This window comes from Bos javanicus, chromosome 6 (assembly GCF_032452875.1).
Source record: "Bos javanicus breed banteng chromosome 6, ARS-OSU_banteng_1.0, whole genome shotgun sequence".
NCBI lineage: Eukaryota > Metazoa > Chordata > Mammalia > Artiodactyla > Bovidae > Bos > Bos javanicus.
In genome coordinates this window covers 42188976-42202804 of record NC_083873.1, presented here as the reverse complement: position 1 = coordinate 42202804, position 13829 = coordinate 42188976, and positions in this window count along the sequence as shown.

The following is a 13829-nucleotide window of genomic DNA, read 5'->3' as shown; positions in this document are numbered from 1 at the left end:
AGGCAAGAGCACATAGCTGGACTTACAGAAAGGAAAACATCTAGGTTCTAGTTTGAGCTCAACCTCTAACTAATCATATCACCTATAATCTTTTATCAGTTTTCTGAAACTCAAGGTTTTTTGTTACCCAAGGGGAGTCACACTTTTTGGATCAGATGACTCCTTTAATAAATATTTTGTAAACTGCCCAGCATTCTACAAATGTGTACAAGGCTAGAGGAGAACCTTGATGCAAAGCTGACTTCTACATTGCATGCATGGGATCTTTGCCTCATGGCTTTAATTTTTCTCCTGCCCACCTCAGCCTAAGTTGTCTGTTTTTCTTTCTTAAATCTCTTCATAATTTTATCTCCAGAAAATCCTTATGTACAAGGAAGATTTATGTTGCAACTTAAACCTAAGTCAGTATTTACTCCCCAAGGTATCCTTTTCAGTGTACCCAGTATGATTATCCGGAAAAGGCGATGGCATCCCACTCCAGTACTCTTGCCTGGAAAATCCCATGGATGGAGGAGCCTGGTAGGCTGCAGTCCCTGGGGTCGCGAAGAGTCAGACACAACTGAGCAACTTCACTTTCACTTTTCACTTTCATGCATTGGGGAAGGAAATGGCAACCCACTCCAGTGTTCTTTCCTGGAGAATCCCAGGGACGGGGGAGCCTGGTGGGCTGCCATCTATGGGGTCGCACAGAGTCGGACACAACTGAAGCGACTTAGCAGCAGCAGCAGCAGAAACAGTATGATTATCAACACATCATTCTTTCAGTTTCTAAGTATTTGCAAATATGAGGTCATTTGTTAATGCAATTCAATGAATGTATAGCTGTTACATGCCAAGCCCTGTATTAGGTTCAGGGAATACAGGGATGAGGTACAATAGAAGAGATGCTTCTACTGATTCTACTCAAATGGATGCTAAATGTTCATATTAATACAGATTGGACACAGAGGAGAAATTGACTAATTTATCTGGGAAGTTTAGAGAAAGCTTTGTAAAAGCTGTGATATTTGACCTTGGCCATGAAGAATGAATATGATTGACACAATTTCACCAGATAGAGAAGGAGGGAAAAGACATTCAAGGTAGAGAAAACAGCCTGGTTGAAGCCTAGAGCTGGCAAAGGGTGCTGTGTGTTGAGGGGAATGACAAGTGGCCCAGCCCTAGGCCATTCATTCTCCAACAAGAAATTCTTTGTTGTTCAATCACCCAATTATGTCCAACTCTTTGCAACCCTATGGACTGCAGCATACGAGGCTTCTCTGTCCCTCACCATTTCTTGGAGTTTGCCCAAGTTTACATCTATTGAAATTCTTACCAGAAGCTAAAAATCAGATATGGACACAGTGGCCTCAAAAAATGGTTATTCCCATTGCTTTTGGAGAGTTATGGCTGCCAGAGACTTTGGAACTGTGGTACAGAAGGGTAGTGATAATTACTATTAAACGTATAAAGAGCTGTCACCTGGGAGAACAGAGGTTGTGAAGGGCAGTGTTAATAACTTGCTATGCTATGCTATGCTAAGTCGCTTTAGTTGTGTCTAACTCTGTGCGACCCCATAAATGGCAGCCCACCAGGCTCCCCGTCCCTGCGATTCTCCAGGCAATAACAACTTATGAGCATATAACCAGAGCCATCCCACCAGCAGATGTTAACCTGACTCATTGTGGAGACCATTTCTCAGTATATGCAAATATAGGATCATTATGTTGTACACCTGAAACTAATATAATGTTACATGGCAATTATACGTCAATTTTTTTTAAAAAGTAGCATTTCACAAGACCAGTGGACTAATTAGTTCCACGTTTTGTGGAGCAACCAAAGATAGCTGAAGATTTGCCATGATTTAGGAAATGACTAACAGAGGAGAAGAAAGCACATGAGTTGATGTTTTACAGACAGCACATGCAAAATCCTAATCATTTGAGATGTTCAGATACCGGCAAGGTGCATGAAGCCCTCTTCTTCCATCTAAATCTCATGGCTATTGATTACATAGCTATAACTTGTTTATAAGAGTCAGAGGGAAGCTGGCTTAATCACAGCCTTTGCTACTTGTTCTATGTGGAAACTTGGCCAAAGTATTTGATATCTATAAATACTGTAAATCTCAGTTGGTTCATCTGTTTGAAAAGGTGAGAATAAGAATACTTATTTCATGAGTTGACAGGATTTACAATGATGTACATAAGGCAACCTGTAGAATGCCTTGAATTTGCAACATATGCAAGATGAATGGTCCCCATTATTACTTTTGTCTTAATTCTATTGCCTTTTCTCTATATTTAAGTATTGCGATGGTTTAATTTAGCAAATTTCACCACCAGATCTCAAACTGTATTTTAAATGCTATAATTCCCACCTAACTGGCCTTGTTGGAGCCAGGGCTCCTGAATAGAAATTGATGTGGGTAATAATTTTCTTGTGAGAAGATAGGTGAAGAGTTGTGCTTTGCCTATGTTATACGTGCCCACATTGAGGCAGAAACTTTGGATATATCCCAAGAAATTCAGACTCTGAACTAAAACTCTAATTAAATGCCTTTATCTCCAAGCCTGCAGACTCAGTCATTTGCTTCTGCAATCTTGTCCATACGACTGTAAGTCATCAGGATGCTGAAAGGAACAACTCTCATAAAGCTGTCTGGGCACCAGACAGCACTGCCATGGCTAGCATTTCACAAAGATCAAGTCCCTTAGAAAAATCCAATTTGATAGGAGCAAGAGTAATAACAAAACAAGGGATTGTAGTTTAATCATATCAAATCAAAGATATATATATATATATATACATATATACATATATGCACATATATATGCATGCATTATATGGTAATGGCAAAAGGAAAAAGTAATTCATTTTTGTGGTTCTAAAATTGGATTTTTCCCAAAGATAAGACTAGAGCTCAATTTTTTGGACTTGGGTTAACGATACTGTCACTAACAGAAAATGCTGGGAGCAAAAGCTGAAACAATTGCATGTTGAATAGCTTCCCTAAAATTGATTGTCCCATTTATGCATTTGAAAATCTGAATTGTAAAAGAAATGATATATGTCTCAGTTAGGTATGGCCTTATATAGGATTTTTCATTTTAGAAATTTATTAATATTCCTTAGGCAATTCTTCCTTTATGAGAAAGGCAGCTGTGGCATGGCATTTAATAAGTTTGTGGCAACATTAAGCTCTATTGATCTGAATTGGTATATCTGCCTTTTGCTTTGATAGTTTATTACTGTGACTCACAGGTAGAGAGATGTACAGTCACCCAGTTTCTATTGACTATGCTAGAAAATGTATTGCATGCCACTGACTATATTGCAAGTCTTTGGAATAATTTACACAGTGTGTTTTGTTTTTGTATATTAAATTTTTTGTCCTGGCATTAATATCAGTACATAGACATGTAAAACAATGGTGTGAACATTGAGTGAGTGAATGATTGAGTTAATAGCTTGTATGACATCAGAGAAAGTAAGCAGTGGATTCAACATACAAGTTTTGAGCTTGAGAACATTCAAGTGTTCTGGCCAAGGAGAATGAGGTTGGGCCAGAATTAAGCCCAGCAGCTCACAACTCAGATCTTGATGTACTCATTTTGGCTGTATCTCTTAATTAGTTGTTCTAAGTTGGGAGGCTGATGGAGTGGATTTGAATCAGATTCTCTGAGGCAGCATTAAGAGCTAGAGAGCAAAGTAATAGAACATGATCCTCAATAAGAAACTGGACTTATGAACTGGGATCATGGTGCAACAGATTCAGAATGGCTTAATCTAGGAGGGTTCCAGGAAATTGCTGTTTGCAGGGGTGTGTGTTATAGTTTTTACTTCTTAATATATGTACAGGGGTGGCAGAGGATGAGATGGTTGGATGCTATGAACTTGAGCAAACTCTGGGAAATAGTGGAGGACAGGGAAGCTTGGCATGTTGCAATCCATGGGGTCTCAAAGAATCAGACACAACTTAGGAACTGAACAACAACATATGTACATGGTTATGTTCTATTGGCTGAAAGTTAATCAGTTTGCAATGGACTGAGAATGTTTTAGAATTTAGTTTAAACAAATGATAATAGTGGTGATTGCTATCTACCAGGAAGAGTTCTAGGGTTTTACATAGATTATCTTACTTAAATCGGGTATTTTTACCCTCATTTTATAAATGGAGCACTGAGGCCTAGAGATTTTAGGTATCATGTACAAAGTAAGGAAAGTTATAGACTCAGGACTTGTATCTTTGGAACCTGATGCTAAAGTCTGGGCTCTAAACAAGCATTCTAAAAAGTAAGGGAGTTACCATGGCCTCCTTAATGCAAAATTCAGACTTAGAGAAAATAGGAAAACCACCAGGCCATTCAGGTATAACCTAAATCAAATCCTTTACAATTATACAGTGGAAGTGACAAATAGATTCAAGGGATTAGATCTGATAGAGTGCCTGAAGAACTATGGATGGAGGTTCATGACATTGTACAGGAGGCAGTGATCAAGACCATGCCCAGGAAGAAGAAATGCAAAAAAGCAAAATGGTTGTCTGAGGAGGCCTTACAAATAGCTGAGAAAAGAAGAGAAGCAAAAGGCAAAACAGCAAAGGAAGATACACTCATCAGAATGCAGAGTTCAAAAGAATAGCAAGGAGAGATGAGAAAGCCTTCCTAAGTGAACAATGCAAAGAAACAGAGGATAACAATGGAATGGGAAAGACTAGCAATCTCTTCAAGAAAATTAGAGATACCAAGAGAACATTTCATGCAAAGATGGGGTCAATAAAGGACAGAAATGGTATGGACCTAACAGAAGCAGAAGATATTAAGAAGAGGTGGCAAGAATACACAGAAGAACTATACAAAAAAGATCTTCATGACCCAGATAATCATGATGGTGTGATCACTCACCTAGAGCCAGACATCCTGGAATGTGAAGTCAAGTGGGCCTTAGGAAGCATCACTATGAACAAACCTAGTGGAGGTGATGGAATTCCAGTTGAGCTATCTCAAATCCTAAAAGATGATGCTGTAAAAGTGCTGCAGTCAACATGCCAGCAAATTTGGAAAGAATAGCAGTGGCCACAGGAGTAGAAAAGGTCAGTTTCCATTCCAATCCCAAAGAAAGGCAATATCAAAGAATATTCAAACTACCTCACCATTGCACTCATTTCACATGCTAGCTAGGCTTCAACGTACATAAACTGAGAACTTCCAGATGTGCAAGCTGGATTTAGAAAAGGCAGAGGAACCAGAAATCAAATTGCCAACATCCATTGGATCATAGAAAAGCAAGGGAATTTCAGAAAAACATCTGCTTCATTGACTACACCAAAGCCTTGACTGTGTAGATCACAACAAACTGTGGAAAATTCTTCAAGAGATGGGAATACCAGACCACCTGACCTGCCTCCTGGAAACCTGTATTCAGGTTAAGAAGCAGCAGTTAGAACCCAACATGGAACAATAGACTGGCTCAAAATTGGGAAAGGAGCATGTCTCAACTGTATATTGTCACTCTATTTATTTAATTTACATGTAGAGTATGTCATGTGAAAAGCCAGGCTGGATGAAGCACAAGCTGGAATCAAGATTCCTGGGAGAAATATGCAGATAACATAATATGCAGAAATTGACAGATATGCAGATGACACCATCATTATGGCCGAAAGCCAAGAGGAACTAAAGAATCTCTTGATGAAGGTGGAAGAGGAGAATGAATAGCTGGCTTAAAATTCAACATTCAAAAAACTAAGATCATGGTATCCGGTCCCATCATTTCATGGCATATAGATGGGGAAACAATGGAAACAGAGTCAGACTATTTTCTTGGGCTCCAAAATCATTGTGGACAGTGACTGCAGCCATGAAATTAAAAGATGCTTGCTCCTTGGAAGAAAAGCTATGACAAAGCTAGACAGTGTATTAAAAAGCAGAGACATTACTTTTCCAACAAAGGTCCATGTTGTCAAAGCTGTGGTTTTTCCAGTAGTCATGTATGGATGTGAGAGTTGGACCATAAAGAAAGCTGAGCACTGAAGAATTGATACTTTTGAACTGGTGCTGGAGAAGACTCCTGAGAGTCCCTTAGATTGAAAGATGAAACCAGTCAATCTTAAGGGATATCAACCCTGAATATTCATTGGAAGGACTGATGCTGAAGCTCTAATAATTTGGCCACTTTAAGCTAAGAGCTGACTCACTGGGAAAGACCCTGATGCTAAGAAAGGCAGAAGACAGGAGGAGAAGGGGACGACAAAGAATGAGATGGTTGGATGATTTCACCGACTCAATGGATGCCAGCTTGAGCAAGGTCCAGGAGATAGTGAAGGACAGGGAATCCTGGCATGCTGCAGTTCACGGGGTCGCAAAGAGTTAGACACAGCTGAGTGACTTTTACTTTTCCTTCTCTCACCAACACTGTCCCACCCCCTAAATATTCTGACTTTCTCTTCCTCTGAGATTTTGAAGCCTAGGACTATCTTAGACCTTGGAGCTACAGGTTGGAGGTTTTTGGTAAAAGGTACATTAACTCAGAATGAAAATACTGATGGCCTGTTGCTAAATGCAGTCTCTGAATGGTATTTACTTGCTCTGCAGTTAATAAAAATAATGAATGATTACTTTGCAAATATAATATAGAGGACTAAATATTTCAAAACCTATCTTCTTTGGAGGGAATACCCATCAATCAGATGAGGGCAGCTTCCATTTCAGTTTACAAGTTTTATTACTGCTCTCTTTCTTCAATCATGGCAGCTTTTGTCTTCAATTGGTGCTGGCTATTTGTCTGCCAAGCCGTGGAATCAGAATAAAAGCTAGCACTGACAAGAAGATAGTCATAACAGGGTCATTTCTTTGTTGAGTCCAGGAGAAGAGATTTTTCCTTTGCAGAAACTTTTATTCCAAACCTAGCCTTCCTGACACGGGTTTGTTTAGCCGCAGGCAGTTGTCAAGTACCAGCAAAGCCTCTGAAGATGCTGACATGGACCCTGTTCAGGACCATCAACACTTAGTGTCGAGCAGATGAAAATGGATTTTTAAAAATGTGTGCAGTTTGGCAGCAACTTTACTGATTGTCAAAGCTGATTTTTAGTTATTCATAAACTCTTCTGTGAATAGATAGAGTGCATGTGTTTAGTATTTTGGGTTTGAATCTCTGATGAAATCTTATATTAGAGCAACTCAGGATAAAAGAGAGAGCTTCCTGTCTCAGATGTGGTTGATAAGATGGATATCATGGTTGATGGAAAGGAGAGATTTTGGAGTCAGGCAAAAACTGACTTCAAAGGACAGACCATGTTTTAGACCGACCTGCTTTGTGGTCATGGGCAAATTGCTTAAACAAACTGCAGTTCCCTGACTTCTAAGAATCACTATTGCAATACCTCCCACCCTATAGTCTTCTTAGAAAGAATAAATGAGAGTAGATATTGGTAGCGAGGTAAAAAAAACCATGAACTCATCCAAGGCTCTTAATTTATGATTGAGAAAACTGCAGCTGATTTGTTTATAATGTGCAAACCCAGGACTCCATCTTCCTGTGTTTAACTCGGAGCACAGTAGTCTTTCTGCTACAACATGTTCAAGCAAAGGAAATATTTATAAAGAGCACATGTTACATAACATAACTATATATAACTGTGCTCAAAAGAACCCACATTATCTATATAATTCTGACTATATGAAGCTGGATTCCAACAGGCTAAAAGGATGTAGGATGTGACCACAGCCAGCTGGGTTTCTAAATGATGCATTATGGACATAGGATGAGATAGTGGCTTGAGTCATGGCCTCCAAAAAGATGTCTATGACCAATCCCCAGAACATGTGAGTGCAACCTATTTGGAAAAGGCTCTTTGAAGATGTAATTAAGATAAGGATCTTGAGATAAAGAGATCATCCTAGATTATCCAAGTCCTAAATCTAATGACAAGTATCTTAATAAGAGACAGAGGAGTGACACCAGAAGAACAGGAGGAGGCAGTGTGACACGGAGGCAGAGATTGGAGTCACACAATCCCCAGGCCAGAAATGCCACGGCCACCAGCAGAAGCTAAAGGAGGCATGGGGTGGAAAGTTCCCTAGATCCTCTGGGGTGACCACAGCCCTGCCAACATTTTGATTTCAGTCCTGTTATATGGATTTCAGACTTCAGGCCTCCAGAACTCAGCGAGAGTCAATTTCTGTTAAGTCACCAAGAGGATTTGAATTTTGCAATACATTATAGCAGCTCTAGAAAACTAATACAAGAGATCAAGAATCTGAGACAAAGAATTGAAAGTAAGTTGTGTGCCAGCTAGGATGTAACTCACATGCAGACACTGGCATATGGAGAGGACGAGAATGCCCTGTTTTTGAAATCTCTCCTTGTTTACCTACAAGACCTTTTGGAATTAACACCCAAAAAAGATGTCCTTTTCATTATAGGGAACTGGAATGCAAAAATAGGAAGTCAAGAAACACCTGGAGTAACAGGCAAATTTGGCCTTGGAGTATAGAATGAAGCAGGGCAAAGGCTAATAGAGTTTTGCCAAGAGAATGCACTGGTCATAGCAAACACCCTCTCCCAACAACACAAGAGAAGACTCTACACATGGACATCACCAGATGGCCAACACCAAGATTAGAGAAGATCTAATCTCCATCTAAAGATGGAGAAGCTCTATACTGTCAGCAAAAAAAAAAGAAAAAAAAAAAAGACCTGGAGCTGACCGTGGCTCAGATCATGAACTTCTTATTGCCAAATTCAGACTTAAATTGCAGAAAGTGGGGAAAACGACTAGACCATTCAGGTATGACCTAACTCAATCATATGATTTTACAGTGGAAGTGAGAAATAGGTTTAAGGGACTAGATCTGATAGACAGAGTGCCTGATGAACTATGGATGGAGGTTTGTGACATTGTACCGGAGACAAGGATTGAGACCATCCCCAAGAAAAAGAAATGCAGAAAGACAAAATGTCTGTCTGAGGAGGCCTTACAAATAGCTGTGAAAAGAAGAGAAGTGAAAAGCAAAGGAGAAAAGGAAAGACATAAGCATCTGAATGCAGAGTTCCAAAGAATAGCAAGGAGAGATAAGAAAGCCTTTCTCAGCAATCAGTGCAAAGAAATAGACGAAAACAACAGAGTGGGAAAGAATAGAGATCTCTTCAAGAAAATTAGAGATACCAAGGGAACATTTCAAGCAAAGATGGGCTTGATAAAGGACAGAAAGGGTATGAACCTAACAGAAGCAGAATATATTAAGAAGAGGTGGCAAGAACACAGAAGAACTGTACAAAAAAGATCTTCACAACCAAGATAATCACGATGCTGTGATCACTCACCTAGAGCCAGACATCCTGGAATGTGAAGTCAAGTGGGCCTTAGAAAGTATCACTACAAACAAAGCTAGTGGAGGTGATGGAATTCCAGTTGAGCTATTTCAAATCCTAAAAGATGATGCTGTGAAAGTGCTGCACTCAATATGTCAGCAAATTTGGAGAAGTCAGCAGTGGCCACATGACTGGAAAAGGTCAGTTTTCATTCCAGTCCCAAAGAAAGGCAATGCCAAAGAATGCTCAAACTACTGCACAATTGCACTCATCTCACACGCTAGTAAAGTAATGCTCAAAATTCTCCAAGCCAGGCTTCAGCAATACATGAACTGTGAACTTCCAGATGTTCAAGCTGGTTTTAGAAAAGGCAGAGGAACCAGAAATCAAATTGCCAACATCCGCTGGATCATGGAAAAAGCAAGAGAGTTCCAGAAAAACATCTATTTCTGCTTTATTGACTATGCCAAAGCCTTTGACTGTGTGGATCACAATAAACTGTGGAAAATTCTGAAAGAGATGGGAATACCAGACCACCTGACCTGCCTCTTGAGAAATTTGTATGCAGGTCAGGAAGCAACAGTTAGAACTGGACGTGGAACGACAGACTGGTTCCAAATAGGAAAAGGAGTACATCAAGGTTGTATATTGTCACCCTGCTTATTTAACTTCTATGCAGAGTACAATATGAGAAATGCTGGGCTGGATTAAGCACAAGCTGGAATCAAGATTGCTGGGAGAAATATCAAGAACCTCAGATATGCAGATGATACCACCCTTATGGCAGAAAATGAAGAAGATTTAAAGAGCCTCTTGATGAAAGTGAAAGAGGAGAGTGAAAAAGTTGGCTTAAAGCTCAACATTCAGACTTCACTTTCACTTCTCACTTTCATGCACTGGAGAAGGAAATGGCAACCCACTCTAGTGTTCTTGCCTGGAGAATCCCAGGGACGGGGGAGCCTGGTAGGCTGCCGTCTATGGGGTCACACAGAGTCGGACGCGACTGAAGCGACTTAGCAGCAGCAGCAGCAGCAGCAGCAGCAGAAAACAAAGAGCATGGCATCTGGTCCCATCACTTCATGGCCAATAGATGTGGAAACAAGGGAAACAGCGGCTGACTTTATTTTGGGGGGCTCCAAAATCACTGTAGATGGTGATTGCAGCCATGAAATTAAAAGACGCTTACTCCTTGGAAAGAAAGTTATGACCAACCTAGACAGCATTCTTAAAAAGCAGAGATATTACTTTGTCAACAAAGATTCGTCTAGTCAAGGTTATGGTTTTTCCAGTAGTCATGTATGGATGTGAGTGTTGGATTATAAAGAAAGCTGAGTGCAGAAGAATTGATGCTTTGAACTGTGGTGTTGGAGAAGACTCTTGAGAATCCCTTGGACTGCAAGAAGATCCCATCCTAAAGGAGATCAGTCCTGAGTGTTCACTGGAAGGACTGATGTTGAAGCTGAAACTCCAATATTTTCACCACCTTATGTGACGAACTGACTCACTGGAAAATACCCTGATGCTGAGAAAGATTGAAGGCAGGAGGAGAAGGGGAGGACAGAGGATGAGATGGTTGGATGGCATCACCAACTGGATGGACATGAGTTTGAATAAGCTTCGGGAGTTGATGGACAGGGAGGCCTGGTGTGCTGCGGTTCATGTGGTCGCAAAGTGTCAGACATGACTGAGCAACTGAACTGAACTGTTTACACTCATCAATTCATTGTTTGCTTTATCAGAGCTCTGTATTGGTGCATTAATTCAATCACTACTTGAGAAATACAGGATGCTTGCCTCCGTGTAACTTAAGTCATTGATCAGTGAACAAACCAACCAACAAATGAGTTGCAGGACCGTATGCTGAGGGCCCCCAGAGAGTGGTTAGGTGAATGCTGTGGGTCTCATAGAGAAGGGACGCTCAGGCTCTGATTAGGGAAGGGAAGCCCCCAGGTTAGGCTTCTGAGGAGCATGGCTGTCTGAGCTGGACCTCCCCTTGGCTTGGAGACATGGAGATTTGGCTGACAAAAGAAGCAAGAGTGCTATTTTCCCCACCCCTGAGGTGGAGGTCATGAAGGCTAGAACTCTATTATTATCATGTCTGCTTTCCTCTTCTCTATGACTTGGCGTGTGTATATATATATATATGGAATGCTGTAGGTGTTGGCTGAGAATGTTAGACAAGGAAGTGTGTGGTTAACGCACGTGAGCCAGGTGTTCTGGAAAGATAAGCTCAGAAGTGGGTAAGGACAGTGTGGGTGGGATGGAGGACTTCCCACTTTCATGGGCCAGGTGGGAGGATGTCCAGCTCTGAAGTCATCAGCTCTGCCAGTGGCTTAATTATTCTTGCCTCAGAGCCTCCCTCCTCTCCCCGCCCTGTCCCACCGCCTCAACTCACCTCTGACTGCCCTTCAATTCATCACCCTAATTCCCGACAAGGAACCGAGTAGGAGAAAGGGAACAAACCTCTTTTTATGTATGACAGGCACTGTGCTAATTTCTTTACATACGTGATCTGATTTAGCCCTGGCCATATTCCACTGGGAAATGTATTGCTATTCCCGTTTTTCATAAGAGGAAACTGCTCTTGTTAGGTGAAGTTGCTTTCCTGGAGCTGAAAGGCATAAAGACCTTTGAAGCCCTGGCTTTTGCTTACTTCTCCATCTTCAACACCAGTCATTCTCTGTCTCCAGAGCGACCCTCTGACTATACCAACCTGCTTCAAGCTCTTCCTTCCATGTTTAATGTGATGGCTCTCAACTGGGGGCGAATTCGTTCTCCAGGGAATTTGAGATTTGACAATGTCTGGAGACATATGTGTTTGTCGCGGGACAGGGAGGGCGTGCTGCTGTCACCTACTGGATAGAAGCCAGGGATGCTGCTGCCAAAACGGAACTGGACAGGGCGGCCCCTCCCCCAACCAGAAAAGAATTATCTGCCCCCAAAATGTCAGCGATGCTGAGCCTGAGAAATCCTGCCTCCGTGTTCATCATTCCCTCCACCTGATCTTTTCTTATTTCCTTCCTCTCTTGGCTGAAGTTCTCGTACTCATTTATGACCCAGCCAGTGTGTCGTCCCCTCTAGGAAGCCCTTTCTCATTTCTCCAGGGTGGGCCAGATGCTACCCCTCTGTCCTCCCATAGGCAGCCTGTTATTGTACCTGTTATTGATTCTCTGCTGTCCTGTTCATGAATCTGAGTCTCCTACTGGGCAGGGAACCACATCCCATCTAACTTTATAGCCCTGGAAGATAGTGCAGATCCTGGCAGGTCTTAAAGGATATTGCTGCATGAATGAAGTGGTGATTTGAGATTTATACACTATATGGAAAGGGAAATGAGGAGAATTGAGATTATTGTTCTCAGTGCATAGTGACTGGCAGGAACTTCTGCTGCAGAGATGGAGACATGTTTCTTGCTGATTTTAGCTCTGTTTTCCTGAGTCAGAACAGAAAGAGTCTCAGAACTTCAAGAAAGAGACAGAGGGCTTCTCAGAGAAAGGAAAAAGTAGCCAAATATAAAGATGCAAGTCCTTTTCTTCTTAAAATCCACTTGCTCTCCCAAGTTGTGAGAATTAAAAGAATGACAAAAACAACTTAACTTGAACTGAACAAAAATTAGGTCTGGCTGTTGAAGCTTGAACAGCTCTCAGATCCAGTGGAGGGAGCATGGGGAATGACAGCGTTTGTGCAAGGTCGTGGATGCAAGAAAACCCAGTTGGCCCCTCCTTGCTTCCCTCAGAGAAATTCAAATGACAGTAGCACTTACGCTGGCTGCCAAAGGAACTGGCTGAAAGCAGGAGATATTTGAGGCACTTGACATGCTATTTTTTCTAAAAGGGAGTGTCCCTGACAGCCTTCCAACTCCTTGGCTTTCTTCAGCACTCAGAAGCAATGGCAATCAAAGAAAAGTTGAGGACAAATCCTCACTGCTTTTTATCTGCACAATCTTAGGATTTAGAATAGCACATGCGTGGATAAAAAAGGTGGCTCCAACTGCTTTAGTTAAGCTCCCCTACCTGTAGCAGAAGAGAGTCCAAAGATAAAACAGGACTTGCTTAAACATAAACACCCAGGAGTCTCTGCAGGTGCAGACTAAATTGAAATCTGGATCTAGGAATTCTTACAGTATTTTAAATGTAGGAATCTTTGGATATTATCTTTTATATTTTAAATTCATTGCTATTTCTAAACAGGAGCTTAAGTGAGGAACATAAAGTCATCATTGAAAACTCTTCATTTAGTGTCAGAGCAGCCTGATGGAAAAGATAGATGAAAATGTGTATCTTTTCTCCCATACTGATTTTTCCCTTTGATTCCAAATACACCACTTTCCAATATTCTTTTTCTTCCTGAAGGAAAAACCTCAAAGGAAAATTATTATGAGACTAGCCAAAACAATGGAGAAGGCAATGGCACCCCACTCCAGTACTCTTGCCTGGAAAATCCCATGGACAGAGGAGCCTGGTAGGCTGCAGTCCATGGGGTCGCTAGGAGTCGGACACGACTGAGCGACTTCATTTTCACTTTTCTTT